Source organism: Myotis daubentonii, chromosome 5 (genome assembly GCF_963259705.1).
Source record: "Myotis daubentonii chromosome 5, mMyoDau2.1, whole genome shotgun sequence".
NCBI classification, from domain to species: Eukaryota; Metazoa; Chordata; class Mammalia; order Chiroptera; family Vespertilionidae; genus Myotis; species Myotis daubentonii.
This window is the reverse complement of record NC_081844.1, coordinates 87,788,470-87,803,367: the sequence shown is the minus strand read 5'-3', so window position 1 is coordinate 87,803,367 and position 14,898 is coordinate 87,788,470. Positions and strand designations below refer to the sequence as shown.

The following is a 14,898-nucleotide window of genomic DNA, read 5'->3' as shown; positions in this document are numbered from 1 at the left end:
ATGTGTCAGTTCGGGACTGAAGTCTGAAGAGGGCCAGGGAATCAATGGACAAGGCACCTATCTATGGTCAGACCACAGCTTATGGAAAATATAGCACTGGGCTGTTGTCACTCATATTTCTTTTAGTGCAACCATGCTCTAATGCTAGTCTAAGAAAACGATGCCTATTTGGATTCTCTTATGATAGAGAAGTCAACTGGGTAAAGCCAATTCTACATGCATAGAGAGCATATGTATGTACCTAGTGTGATTTGGAAGGTAATCAGAGGATCAGTTAAGATTTTGGGCAGTTGGAAATGTTAGCAACATAACTCCAACAAGCTCACGCCAAAAAAAAAAAAAAAAAAGATTTTGTTGAGAAATCAAAGGGTGGAGGTGACATCCTGTTTCTAAGGACCCATCATTAAATGTACCTGCCTGTCACTGTGCTCCTTTTCAGCTCTGGTTCTCCTTGGATGGTGGCCTTATTTTCCCTCCTGCTAATGAGTTTCTCCCACATGGCCTGAACAAGTGGGGTTTAGTTCCAGACTTATGTTGCCGTGGCTCTCAATCCAAGATGTAAAAGAAGATAAAAATTCTCCTTTTTCAGTGTCCATCGAGAAATAATTCCAGAAAGTTCTCTGATTGTTGGGTTTGGATTAGGTGCCCATACCTAAGTCAATTATCCTGGCCAGGTGGATGAGGTACGCTGATTAGCAGGCCTAGAGCTGCAGCCAGGAAGGCAAGGCATGGGGATTGGCAACCCCATTAAGACAACATGAAGTGGAAAGATTGTTTTCCCAAAGAAGCAATGGTGCTGTTATCCAGAAGAGAAAAATAATGCAAGAAATACAAACAGTGAATGCCAGTTAGAGTACCCAAACGATCCCCAAATACCATCCCCCCTACCCTTAACCTAGGTTTCCATGTCACTTGAAATCTGTGTTTTACCTTTTTAGGTTATAACTGTCCAGTATTATATAAAAGGAAGATGGGTGATTGATAAATATATTGCAAAAGGATCAAACCTTGCAGAGCTGACAAATGGAATGACAAACCTAAGTCTATAAACAAGTAAATAAAAATTGATTGCAAAATAAAACTTTTATATGAACTGAGTTTTAAATTATGGGTGAGTGAGATACATAATGTTGAGAAGCATGAAGGATGGCTTATTTTTTAAAGCAAGCTATAAATAAACATAACGCTAGATTGAAAAAAATATATCAAAAGGCAACTCATGTGGTTGGGGATAAAATATGCAAGTCGAATGCATAGTGACAGTCCTGCCTATTCGAGCAGGAATTCTATGATTAGTCACACAAACACTGTCTCCTGTGAACTCTGGGAGAACCAGATCACTTCATAAATAGATACAGTCAAAAGGTTGGACTTCATCCTGAAAGTGGGATTTAGGCTACCAAACTATATCTAATAGAAAGTGACTTTATCTAAGAAGAATTATAAATAACTTGCAAAAAAAAAGTGGATTTGTAGCAGGTGTGGTGCTTAGAGGCCGATTCCAAGAACCTACCATTTAGCTGTGTAAATGTAAAAACTGAGGTCACCCTTGTCTGTGACCATTGTCCTCCCTCCCAGTTGTAGGACCTGGAATTTGCCTTCTCTGAACTCAGGGTCTCATACTTCGCCTCAGACTAAGGTTATACCTCAAAGGTGGAGTTTCCCAGACCCTTCAGCATAGTGGGATCTGTGGTATTTATTTTCCCATGTTAGGTACCAACTTTTGAGGGGAAATTTCAGATGATAAAGCTGTATTTCCCATTAGAAATCAATCAGCCTTATCCACACCTTATAACCTGAGACTTATTTGGAACCACCTGCAGGTAGTTGGACCCTCTGTTGGAACCAGCCCAGCCATGCCCATTTATGAAGCAGGAAAGATTCAGGTACCTACTCTGTAAAAAAACGAAATTCTAAGTCAAGGTAGTTAATTTTCCATCATCCACATGCATCTTAAAGTCCATCTGACTACTTAAAGTCCATCTAACTAGTGTTTGGTTTTTCCAAGTTTTGAAAAAATAGAACATAGAGAAAAGAAAAAGACCAACTAAATTCTCTATACCCAGACAACCCTTGTTAACATTTAGCTATATATCGTTTGAGACTTTATTCCTATGTAAATATGAAGTATAAATGTATTTTTATTTCACAGGAGTAATGTTGCCCTATAACAAATACTTTATTGCCTGATTAATATATTACAACATATTGTTCCATTTAAATATATATTTCTCTATCATCATTTTAATATATTATATAACTCTAACATAATATATAGGGTGTCCCCAAAAATGTATACACACACTTTGAATAATTATAAAGGCAGTGTTTACTAAAATATATTTTATTTTCAAAACTGAGCTATCAGTTATTAAAATGTGTATACATTTTGGGGTCACCCTATGTATATTTTAAAATGAAGGTTTTAGGTTATTTCTTCATTTTTTATGACTGCATATAGTTCTGTGATGACATCCTTAGCAACTTTTAAGTTTATTTCCTTAGGCTTAATTCCTAGAGGTACAGTTGCTGGGTCAAAGTGCTTGCAGAATCTTTAGGGTGTGGATTGTTCGACAAATTGCCAATCAGAAGGTGTAAAACTTCTCATTTTCTCTCACTGAACCAGACTATCACTACTTTTCAGAATTTCTGACTATGAGGGAGGGTAGTACCATCACCATATATCATTCCTTTAAAGACACATTTTTATTATATTAACATACCTGAAATCAGATGGCATCTAACATTCTGTTATAGTTGAATTTGCAGCATTCTGTTTTTCCTTAGTAGCCATAAAGTAACAGCATGCCCTGTCATCAATGGCATCTTATATTCAGTGAAATACGGTAGTCAGTCTAAGCAATTTTAAGTTTGGCCCAGCTTTTCTTGCCACCCACCAAGCTTCTGGGACCAGTTGCCCTTGCTAACTACTTACAGTGTGCTCGAAGTATGTAAATTCAACTCAACTTTTATGCACATCTCTCCGCATATGGCTCAGGGAATACAAAGACGAACATGACAGTGCCGAGAAAAACTTAATTAGAAAGGTCACTGCATAAAAACCACGTAATGAATTTTACCTCAAAACCTTTGTGGAACAAGGCAGGATATAAATAAATAAAAACATTATCCATACAGAAGCCAAAGAGACATGAATTTTAGATCATCTCTCCCACGTGGTCCCTTTCCTGGCACAGATAACCCAGAGCTCTTCTGAGCTACCTATATTTCCTTGAAGCCATTCTCTTCTCTTCTTTTTTAAGTATATTTTTACTGATTTCAGAGGGAGGAAGGGAGGAGAGAGAGGTAGGAACATCAATGATGAGAGAGAATCATTGATTGACTGTATCCTGCAAGCCCCCTATTGGGGTTCAAGCCTGCAATCCTGGCATGTGCCCTGACTGGGAACTGAACTATGACCTCCTGGTTCATGGGTCGATACTCCACCACTGAGCACACCGGCCAGGCAGCCATTCTCTTCTTGAAACGCTGCTCACTCTCACTCACAAGGTGTCTCCTTTCCTGGTGTTTTTCACCTGACCAACTCCTCAGCCTTCAAAACTCGGTGCAGAGGCCACCTCCTTTGAAAAGTTGCTCTGGCTCCGTCATTCTCCCCTGTCGTTTGTCATTATTGCTTCCACAGCACTTAGTACATTTCATATCACACAGCGGAGTGACCTATTTTCCTGCCATAGGAATGAGGGGTGGTATGGCCTAGAGTCCAAAACTCAGGTAAGGCTCTACCACTTGTTACCTAGCTCTCCTTGGGCAAGTCATGAGTAACCACTCCAGACATAAATTTTCTTATCTGCAAATTGAAGTCAAGATGGCCAAGTTCAAAGGGTTGTTTGGAGGATCAACTCTAAGCATATAAAGCACTTAGCACAGGTGCTGGACATTGGAAAATAATTAATAAAAAAAGCACTAGCCCGCTGGCTGTCTGTCTCCCCAGCAGACTGAGGGCCTCCGGGAGGACATAAGGCATATGTTTTATCTCTAGGATGCCAGGTTCCTCATATGGAGTAAATTCCCCGTACAGGTGTGATACCGCGCTCATACAGAAAAACCAAGCCCCATCCCAAGGAAAATTAGACAATGAGCTTTGCTTTCTGGCTCAGGAAAACTTTTTGGTTTGTGAGTGCCCTCCTACTGTCTGTCTGTCCATAGAGAGAGGTTTGAATGTTTGCATCTAACAATCAAAAGGACTGTAGGAATATCAATAGATCAATAGAGCCACTTTTTTTTTTTTTTTTTTTTTTAGAAACTATCCACAGTAATAACAGGGTTGGGTGTTTCTTTTCTGTTTTGTTTTTTTTCTCTTTTTTTTAATTATGCTTATCATAAGTCTTAAGGTTGATAACAAAAGAAGGTATCTCATGCATTAGCAACCCTTGCATATGGTCATTTGTTTATTTCATTTACTTCCTGGGTACACTCACAGGGGGATGTTTTGGTAATTTGAGAATAAGCAGCATAAATGACCAGGACAATGAGTGTAATGGTGGATGGACACAATGCCTAAAATAATATTTTATCAAGTGACTCCACTGCTTATATGGGAAATCTTTGCTCTCTCGTGTGATATTTAGACAGCATTAGCCGCTCATAGAGAATAAGTAACTGAGACATATCAGGAAGTTACTTTAGCCCAAAATACCTGCATGGCTAGCCTTACTGATTCCTAAAATGATGGCAATAGAGTTTACTTTTTCTGAGATATTGTTGCTTGTTGGAATTCCAATGTATTTGACCATCATAAAAGGAATGGCTATAGCTCCCAATTAATGAATCCTCTGATACTCCAGGTACAGACATATTCTGTCTTTTAACTTAACATTCAATCCTGTAAAGTAGAAATATACCCATTATACAAGAAGAATGAGGCTCAGAAGTGATTTGCCCAAGTTCCGGAAAAGATCAGACCTGTAAATGAAAACCAGCTCCATCTGATTCTAAGCCTGCGGAGGCCTCGGGAGTCAGGTCTCAGATCAGCATGGCTCAAGACTTGCTCACTTCTCCAGCCATGTTTTCTACAGCCTCTTCCAAGCTTTATACCAAAGACATAACAAATTTTCTAGTTCCTCCAATATACCATCAGAGCTTTCTTTTCTCTTCTCCCTCCCCTTTTGCCTTCAGTTCTTCTTTATCTGGCTCACACTTTCATGTCTCAGCTAAAATGCCACTTCCTCTGGGAATTCATTTGCTGACAGCTCAAGGCCATCCCCAAATATTGTTGGGTGTCCCCATTAGTGCTCCCAGAGCTACTTGGTCTTCCCTTATAATAGTGCGGATCATATGGCATAGTTATGTCTTGTGTAATTGTGTGCATTCTTCCTTTTCTATAATAAGTAGCATAAGGACTGGGTATAAAACTGTCTGGTTTACTATTGTATCTTCAGTGCCTGGCAACTGGCAGAAGTTCAAGACATAATAATGGAGTGAATAAATAAATTCATAAGTGAATCAATGGATACAATAGGAATGCATTGCAGTAGGAAAGTGCTGACTTCCCATCTGTTTTTTCACACCAAAGGCAAGTCCTGCCTTCTCCATAATTCCATATCCAGACCAGCCCGGCCCTTTGACAGACACTACCATTTTGCGAGCTAGTTCACCTTAACACCACCTGTGTTTCTTTAAAAAATGTTTATTCTCTTCTCCAATTTCTCTTTCAGTTTTGAGAAACAGGATTCAAGTTTCAAATATTGGGTTTGAAGGTTTTAGCTCCAGCTAGACCTAGAGAAGATGTACATCCATTCTTTAACCCTTTGAGTGCCAACCAATATCCTAGGAACTATGATAAAATTGCCAAGGCATTTTTGCTGACTTTACAGCAGTTTAGGAAAAAAATTATGAATCGCAAGTAAATGAAGTTACATATTCAAAAACTTAAGGAAGCTTTTACTACATTGACATATTTAGCAATATCATCATCACTAATAAAAGCATACTTAGAACTGGACGCCATTTCGAAGCTTTGATAGCGCTCCCGGCACTTTTGGAGGAACGCGATTGCGCTCCCCGGCACTCAAGGGGTTAAGGACCACATCTCCCCTTGTCAACCCACTCCCCTCATTTGTAAAAGATTAACTCTTCTAATTCTTCATAGGTCCTATTTGTCTCAATAAGCCACATGGTCCTAGATTACCTGGGTTTCATTTTGTTTCTGTCTGGATGCTTAGAAATCTGCCTGAAGTGGAAATTTCAGAACAAAAACAAAGTGATCATTAACATCACAAGTATGGTTGATAGTAGGGTGTGTTTTTTCTTTTGTTTTTCCTCAAGAATCAAGCACCAAAGCCAAAATGCTTATCTGATTGAGAATGGGGAAAAAAAAAACAAAATTAAAAAGCTCTCAAATGATCATAAAAAGGCCTTTGGGGTTTTTTTAAAGAAATAATTAAGGTGAGGTTTGACCTGTTCACTAATCAGAGGATCGGGTTCCCAGAACAAGGCTTTCTGCTCTTCTACTTAACCAAAGAGCAACTTGGGCATTTATCCAGCGTACTCCTCCAGGACCCAATATGTTAATTGGAAAAAAAATTTAGGAAATAACTTTACACACAAACAATTCACCCAATTGGAAACACATGGGATTAGTTTCTAAACCCTTTCCCTTGAAATTGCAGCCACTGAAGCAAAAAAACGTATTTTTTTACACTCAGACTTTTCAAAGAACAAATAGAATTAGTTGCAATTCCAAGGTAGAATACAAACGGGTTTAATTAAAGCAGCATACAGTATAATTCGCACATGGACATTTTAATGTGCCTGATGCTGGTTCAGGTAAAGACACAGCTTCCCAGGTTGTCCTTCCAGGTGCTCAAGGCCGCTTTCATACCTGCACAGCTGTAATCTCTCTGATGGATGGAGCTCTCTTTATCTCCCTCCTTCTCAAGGCGTTTCCCTTGATACCTTCAGCATGAGTTATCTCTTGGCATGCACTAGGTGTTAGTGTTTCTTTTCTCACTCTCCTGTCACCTTGTTTATCACAAACACAAATGTGGTGTGTGTAAAGAAACCCTCAGCTGGGAGGAAAGGATTTAGTCAACCGGACCACTAGACTCTTCAGTCTCTTCCCGGCATCTGTCAAGAGATTTCATATGTTAGGTAATTCAACTGATCCCTTCAAACCAGAATAGAAAACTGAGGCACGGGCTGATACCTTGATAACTCCAGAACACATAAGGATTTGCATTTGGGAATCCCGATTCCCTGGAGATGGCTGTGACATGGTGTGAATAGTGACTGAATGAGTGGGCCGAGCCAGTCTAAATAGCTGAGGACATATGTACTAAGGAAGGTCCAACAGGCTTGGGCCTTTCCTGATGCCTTGGGGAAAATGATGGAAAATGTATCAGATTGTTGCTAATGACCAGACCTGGATAAGCTGCTGGAGGTTGGAGAAAAGAGTTTAGATTAATCCACTTATATCCTCATTAAAAAACAAAAATCACACACATACACACGTGCATACATATATCCAGGGTTGCCCAGATGTGCACTCACACACATAATTCTCTTGTAAATTATGGTCTACATTAAAGATTTGAAGACGTAACTTCTTTATTAGTCAGTCATTAAGGTAATTAAGGCATGTTTCTCATTTATGGTCCACTCTCAATTTTCCATGAAAGATCAAACTAAGGTGGGAGCTAATGAAAACCTGTAGAGAATCCTCAAACTTCACTTTGGACAATTTCAATCCTTTCTACCACCCACCCAGGATTTTTCCATACCAGCTAATGAGGAGCTAAAGACAGCCTGAATTTTGGCCCATATACCTCTTGCTTACCCGCTACTAGAGTTGCTAAGAATAATAAAATGCTTCAAAAACCAAGATTTTGAGAAAGAAGAAAGGTGAGTCTGAGTAACTCCCTGTGGGCAAACAACCCCTGAATCTTTGAATGGTTCCATAGGGTACCCTTGACTGCGTTAGTCAAGGAAACACTGCCCACATAGAATGAGAGCGGGTGCTGTTATTACACATTTCCAAGGAGACCTGTTGGGAACAGGTTCTTGTTAAGAAATTTTGTCCTGAAGCTGCAGGGAGGTCAGCAATCCTCTTACTCCCCTTTCCCTTTGTGTAGCAGAATATAAACAAGTTGGTTCTGCATTCAGAAACATTAAGATAGGAGACAAAAGCCTGGCCACATAAAAACAATTTCAGCACATTGTCACTTGCCAATGTATTATTGCAGAAGGCTCTGGTTTGAGTTACAGAGATATCACTTTCTCCTCCTTTCTACTGTCGTCAATGAGAAGAACACTGAAAAAATGATCTTTGGCACAATAGGGAACAAAATTTTCAGGCTAGTTTGGCAAGGTCAAATGAACATCAATGAGAATTTATATTCACTGGGCATGTGGGGACATTTTTATGTGCATGAAAGGACTTAATTATAACATGGTGAGTAATTGAGCTTTTACAAGTGAAAAGTAATAGCATGTGGTGTTTGCTGAGCATTTTCTTGGATGTTTAGTTATACCCAAGAAATTCATTTCTGCCCTCCAGAAAGAGGGAAGTGGAGAAAACTACACAACAGAGAATTTTTAGACTAAAGGTGTCTACTAAGAGAAAGAAGCATAGGCTTCAACAAGAGTGAGAGCATCAGGGGTCAGCAAAAACCACAGTATCAGTAACACCCATGCATGCATTTCCTCATTTTTATTTCATAACCCTTTATCCTCTCAGTTGATCATTCTTATCTCCCTGAACTTGACTGCTTTTTTTGTGGGTAGTAGAGAGGGAAGATCACCACCCCAACCTGGAAAACCTATTCAAAACAATTTGGTCAATTCCTCCTGAAACCTAGGACTCTGCTAATTTTATCTCCCTTCCTCTCCAGACTACTGGGTCATTGCTAGAATCCCTTTGTAGTCATTGTATCCCCGCCCCCCCCACCCCCAAAGAGGATTATACATTGAGAGGTCACCCAATAAATAAAGTCCATAAGTTTTGGTGTTGTTTAAAGCAATAGAGATGTATTCCTCATGACCAGTTACCTGACCAAGCCAAACTCATGCCTGCCTTTACACCTCTATCCTTGTTGTTCCCTTTGCTGTGGTGCTGTTTTTCCAGAAAGATCTTTGCTTGGCTGGCTCCTTGCTGTTCAGTTCTCAGTGCAACTGTTCCCCTCCTCTGAAAAGCCTTCTGGACTATCCAATCTAAAGCAACCCTACATTCCCCACACTCTATCACATAACCCTTATTTCATTTTTTCCAGTATCACCATCAGAAAATGTTCACTTACCAGTTTATGTATTTCTAGCCTGTCTTCTGTCTATAGAACATAAGCTCTATGAGGCCAGGGCCTTCTACTTCTACATCTCCGGTGGCTAGGATTGTTATGCCCAGATTTCAAGATCCCCAAAAGACCACCAGCAGGGAGCCAGCCGAGTCCGATGCAAAAGCAAAGAATCTTTATTCAAACTAGTGTGCTCCCCCCACCCCCCAGGAGAGATGACTGTGGGCCCTGCTGATTGGCCAGGCGCAAGTCGGTGTCTCGTTACACAGGATGTGGTCATATCTATCCCTTGATTGTCATTGGTTAGTTTAAAGAAATCCTAGGTGTGGCTAGCAGAGGCTTGGGCTTCTTCTGGAAAGGAGCTCTTTGCTGAGCACATAGCTCTGCCCAAAAATGGAGGATTCAGGGCAAGATGGAGGTCATAGCCCTCGCCCTTTCAGGGATAATACCTGGCAGGTCTTAGGCATTCAAATAGTTATTAATTTAAAAAATTGTGGGGGTGCTTATTATGTACTACACATTACTTACATTATTTTATTTCATCCTAACCCAAAGTTATGATATAGATATCACCCCCATTTGACAGATAAAGAGCTAAGGCTTAGAGACAGGAAATAACTCATAGATGGCAAAACCAAGATAAAACCCACATGGTCTCTCTCTAGAACCCACACTTACACTGCTACTCATTTTACTTACACATTATAATATATAAACCTTTTTGGAAGTTTGAGATTGTGTCCAAACACAATCCAAACAGACTTCCAGTTTCCGGTTCCACAAGTAAAGAGCTTGGAAGCTGCCACTCCATCCTAACAATAAGTAAAAAGTTGAACAGACTGAAAATTAACAACTCTTCTTGGATCTGCAAGAAAGGGAAGGACACAGGGCAAACCTGCTCTCCCCAAGATTGGAGAGACAGGCAGGCAAATATGGCCATCAGAGTAAAGACTCATGAGTGGAAACTACTGTGGGACCAGTGCCAGGGTAGGAAAACCTGACTGTAGTGGACAAGTTGCTAGAGGCTCAGTGTGGATACCTCTGAAAGTTAAAAACTCCAAGAAGAGCCAGTCATGAGGGACCAGGGGGCACAATTTTGTGAGATTTAACTTCAGAAGCCAAACTCGGTCCTCCCAGCAGGAACAGGGGAGCAGAACCATTTTTAAAATTTTATCTTTATTGTTGAAAGTATTACAGATGTCCCCTTTTCTCCCCCCATTGGCCCCCTCCACCCGGCTTCTTCCCCTCCCCAAGTCTTTCCTGCACTATCGTCTGTCCATGGACTACATGAACTAGGTATATATGCATATAAGTTCATTGGTTAATCTCTTCCCGCTCACCCCTCCTTCCCCTCTGAAATACGTCAGTCTTTTGCATGCTTCAATGTCTCTGGATCTTTTTTGTTCATCAGTTTATTTTGTTCCTTAGATTCCACATATGAGTGAGATCCTGTAATACTTGTCTTTCTCTGACTGGCTTATTTCACTTAGCATAATACTCTCCGGTTCCCTCCATGCTCTCTCAAATGGTAAGAGAGCCTTCTTTTTTAGCTGCATAGTATTCCATTCTGTAAATGTACTACTGTTTTTTAATCCATTCATCTACTGATGGGTACTTGGGCTATTTCCAGATCTAGCTATTGTAAATAATACTGCTATGAACATAGGGCGTGCATATATTTTTTTCTGATTGGTGTTTTTTGCTTCTTAGGATATATTTCTAGAAGTGGGATCACTGGGTCAAATGGAAGTTCCATTTTTAAATTTTTGAGGAAACGCCACACTGTTTTCCATAATGCCTGCAGCAGTCTGCATTCCCACCAGCAGTGTACTTGGGTTCCTTTTTAAAATACACCAGTGCATTCTGTTCTTAGGAAGACTTGCCCTCAGAATAAAGGAGCTAACCAGAGCCTAACTGACCTGGAGGAAGGGAGATATTTGACTCCTGTCAGCTTTAGCCATCCTGTCCCACCTAAGGTGGGGGAGGACAAACTGAGAAACACTTAAGAAGCTCACAGCTCAGGGTCACAGGTTCACTGAAAGACTGAGACCTAATTATAGGACTATAGACACTTCTCCCCTGCATTTTACCACCATTTTTAAAGGCCTGTTTATAGCAGCTCTTTTACCCAGCACATCATGCCCAGCTATTAAGAAAGAATTATGAGGCCTACTAAAGACAAAAAAACCCCAACAACAATAATACATACACAATTTTAACAGACAGAGCATCAGAACCAGATATGGCAGGGATGTTAAAAGTATCAGACTGGGAATTTAAAACTATGACTAATAGGCTAATGGTGCTAATAGGTAAAGCATATAAGATTAAATGGGCAATGTAAGCAGAGAGATGGAAATCCTAAGGAAAGAACCAACAAGAAATGCTAGCGATAATAAAAACAAAAAACAGTCACAGAAATGAAAAATGCCTTTTATGGGCTTACTAGTAGACTGGACGCAGCTGATGAAGATCTTTGTGCTAAAGGGTGTATCTGTAGAATTCTTAAAAACTGAAGAAAAAAACAACAACCCACAATGGAATAGAATATGCATAATGGGAATACTGGAAGGAGAAGAAAGAGAAAGGAACAGAAGACATATCTGAAATAGTAATGATTGATAATTTTTCCAAATTAATGTCAGACACCAAACCAGGAAGCCTAGATAGTACCAAATAGGAGGAATGCAAAGAAAGTAAAATAAAAACAAAACCCATTTTCAAAAGTACATGGATATCATTTTCAAACTACAGAAATTCAAAGATAAAGAAAATAACCCTGAAAGAAGTCAAAGAAAAAATAAAATTAAGTCCATTTCTTGCCTGTAGGACTTCTCAGACCTTTAATATGCTAATGTGCCCCCCGGGGGCCAAAATGAGAATATAATATCCCAACCTTTTTTTTTTTAAACCACTGTCTCCATTTTGTTCATGGAGATTATCTTGATATTTCTTTGAATTGTGCTGCCCTGAAGTTTCTCTGGGAACTGTTCTCACATTCAGCCCATGTCTTTAAAAGCACATACATATATCAGAACCATAGATCCACCTCTGATTCATTTATCTAACAAATGTTTTCTGACAGCCTTTTATACAGCAGGCACTTTTCTGCAGCTGTAAGATATGTCAGTGAGCAAAACACAAGTCACTGAACTTTTTGAGTTACATTCCAGAGAGGGAGGAGACAGATAATAAAGAATAAGGTTAACAAATAAGTAAATTTTATTATACAGTCAAAGGTGATATTCTATAAAAAGAAAAAAGAATGTGAAAATGGGTGAGAGGGATGTGGAAGAAGGATGAGATGGAATGGCAGTAAGGGAAACAGAGATGCAAAGAGAGGTTTGCCATTTGAAATAGTGTGGTCAGTATGGGCTTTATGGAGAAAGTAGCATTTGAGCAAAAACTTGAAGGAGGTGAGAGAATTAGCCATATAGATATCTGATGGAAGAACATTTCAGAAAGAAGAAATTTCCAATGCAAAGACTCCGAAAGGCTGGCATGGCGTTTTTAAGAAGCATCAAGACCACCAGCATACCAAAGATTAGTAAGAGCCATCTCTCACCAACATAGTGAAAGATGAGTTCAATGAATTAAAAGGGGGTGGCAAGACTTACCATGTAAGGTATCTTAAGACATTGAAAAGCCTTTGACTTTATACTAAGTGAAATGGCAGGCCACTGGAATGTTCTGAGTGACACAGCCTTACTTTTAAAAAGGATTCTTCTGGCTACTGTGTTGAGTATAGAATACCAGAGATCAAGGATCACTCTGGATGCTATGTTGAGTATCCTATATAATAAAACGATAATATGCAAATTGACCGAAAGGCAGAACGACCAGTCACTATGACGTGTACTGACCACTCAATGCAGGAGCTGCCTCCTGGTGGTCATTGTGCTTCCACAGGGGGAGTGCTGCTCAGCCAGAAGCCAGGCTCACGGCTGGTGAGTGCAGCGGCGGAGGTGGGAACCTCTCCTGTCTCTGCAGCAGTGCTAAGGATGTCCAACTGACAGCTTAGTTGGACATCCCCCAAGGGCTCCCGGAATGCTAAAGGGCTCAGGCCAAGCTGAGGGCTCCACACCCACCCCACCCCCGCCCCCGAGTGCACGAATGTCGTGCACCGGGCCTCTTTTTTTTTTTTTTTATTGATGGCCAGGTACAGTTCCACACAGCAACCCTCCCCCGACCCCCACCCCTCCCTCCAAGGTTTACAGAACATTATAAGTGGTCCATATTTACAAGTCAATAAAAGGCAGGACAGACAGATTTTTAAAGCCCCTTTTCTCCCATCTAAGAAAAGCCCTTAGGTCTTCTGCCCCGAGAGATGCCTGTGAGAGTGCTCCATACCACAGCCCACAGTCCACAAGTACCCCGCCCCCACACAGTCCACAAATCTCCCCCCCCCCCAACAGTCCACAAGTCCCTCCCACACACACACAGTCCACAAGTCTCCCCCCTCCCGCTGTGCAGTATGAAATGTGCAGAGGAACCACAGCCGATTTCCTGTCTCTGGTGACCTCAGTCGCTTGGCCCATTCCCACTGTTTGCTGTGGTGGCAGCTTCAAGTGCTCCTGCAGGGGGTGGGGGCCAGGGTGCCCGAGGGCCTCCCACTAAGGTCCTGACTCCAAGGGAGGGATGGAAACTACTCCAGACGCCCAGCAGGCACCTCCTCTGCCCTGATAGGAAGGAGAGGACTTGCATCAGCAAGATCCAGCCAGTGTTCCGAGGCTGAAGGGGGTGGGGGCAGGGGTGGCTGCTCCTGGCAAAGTTATCCTTAATGATGGGGAAACAAGGAAAATGGCAGAAATGAAACTAGTAGAATATAAAAGAATGAAGTTAGAAATAATGAAATCACTTTCTATAATCCTATGAGAGATGTTTGGTTCCAACCAAGTTGGTGGCAGTAACAGTAGTAAGAAGATTACAGTGCTAATTTATTTTGAAGATAGAGCCAACAGGTTTTTTGATGGTGTAAAAGAATAAGAAGAATCAAAAATGACTTTAAGGTTTTTGGTCTGAGCATCTAAGAGAATAAATTTAATGTCAATCAAGATGGAGAAAACTTAGGAGGGGTGGAAGAGATCCCAGGTGGGAAATCGGTGTTCAGTTTTGGGGTGGTGACTCACCCAATTGGAGGGATGGGCAAGGCACACACTCAGCAAAGCTGTCAGTAGAAATTGTCATCTTGGAGGTGGGTGAATGGGGAGAGCCGTGGGCTCCATCAGCCTAAGGCTGCCATTGTGGTGAGGGACAGCATGTTCCTGGAGGAAGCTGTGTACATGACAGTAGAGATTGAAGAGGCAGGAGCCCTTCACACAATTCTAGCTAATCCTAGGTCTGAGTGCATAGGAGATTCAAAAGGGCCTGGCAGATATTAAAACCCAGGGAGGCTTGCAAACAGCCTGAACTTGAAATGTGCCCCCTTGACCACAAAACATATCCAACAGCAGAGGATGGAAGTCTTACTGGTTGAGGTGTTTGAGCACCGCTTGTGCAATCATTCACTGACCAATAAGCTAGATAGACACAGGGGCGGTCTCTAGCAAGCCAGCTTCTAAAATAAAATGCAGGACATGTATTTAAAACAACAATCACAACCTAACAGGGCCATTAGTGACCACAGGGGATGCATACTAGTAGTTCACAG

At 41.0% G+C, this 14,898-nt stretch overlaps 1 protein-coding gene across 2 annotated transcripts in view; it reads left to right on the top strand.

Moving 5' to 3' along the window:
* Nucleotides 1-14,898, top strand: part of PPP2R2B (protein phosphatase 2 regulatory subunit Bbeta) — a 342,291-nt gene that overhangs the window by 64,717 nt on the left and 262,676 nt on the right. The window lies entirely within an intron of this gene.